Source organism: Eimeria mitis, genomic scaffold (assembly GCF_000499745.2).
Source record: "Eimeria mitis Houghton genomic scaffold, Emh_scaff642, whole genome shotgun sequence".
NCBI lineage: Eukaryota > Apicomplexa > Conoidasida > Eucoccidiorida > Eimeriidae > Eimeria > Eimeria mitis.
In genome coordinates, this window is record NW_013574587.1 from 702 (window position 1) to 1,240 (window position 539).

The window sequence follows — 539 nt, forward strand, 5'->3', positions numbered from 1 at the left end:
TGTCTTTTTATTTTTTTTTTTGGTTCTGTCTTTGTCTTTTTATTTTTTTTTCTGGTTTTGTCTTTGTCTTTTTATTTTTTTTTTTGGCTCTGTCTTTGTCTTTTTATTTTTATTTTTTGGTTTTGTCTTTGTCTTTTTATTTTTTTTTCGGCTCTGTCTTTGTCTTTTCATTTTTTTGTTGGGTTCTGGCTTTGTCTTTTTATTTTTTTATTTCGAGTTATCTTTGTCTTTGCTTTTTTTTTTGGTGCTGTCTTTGTCTTTGTTTTTTTACTTTTTTATTAGTGTTGTCTTTGTCATTGTATTTTTATTTTTGTGGAGTTGTCTTTGTCTTTCTATTATTTTTTTGTAGCTGTCTTTGTCTTTGTCTTTTTTATTTTTTTTTATTTTTTTTTTTATTGGAGTTGTCTTTGTCTTTTCATTCTTTCTTGGAGCTGTCTTTGTCTTTGTCTTTTTATTTTTTTAATTTGGTCTCGCCTTTTTATTTGTTTTAATTTTTTTTATTTTCTTTTGTCTTTGTCTTTGCTTTTTTTTTTTTTTTT

The 539-nt window shown here is 23.7% G+C and overlaps 1 protein-coding gene across 1 annotated transcript in view; it reads left to right on the forward strand.

Annotated features, from left to right (window-relative positions):
* Positions 1-539, forward strand: part of EMH_0018440 (patatin-like phospholipase domain-containing protein, putative) — a gene marked incomplete at both ends in the record, with an annotated part of 4,885 nt that overhangs the window by 162 nt on the left and 4,184 nt on the right. The gene's annotated exons all lie outside the window — the stretch shown is intronic.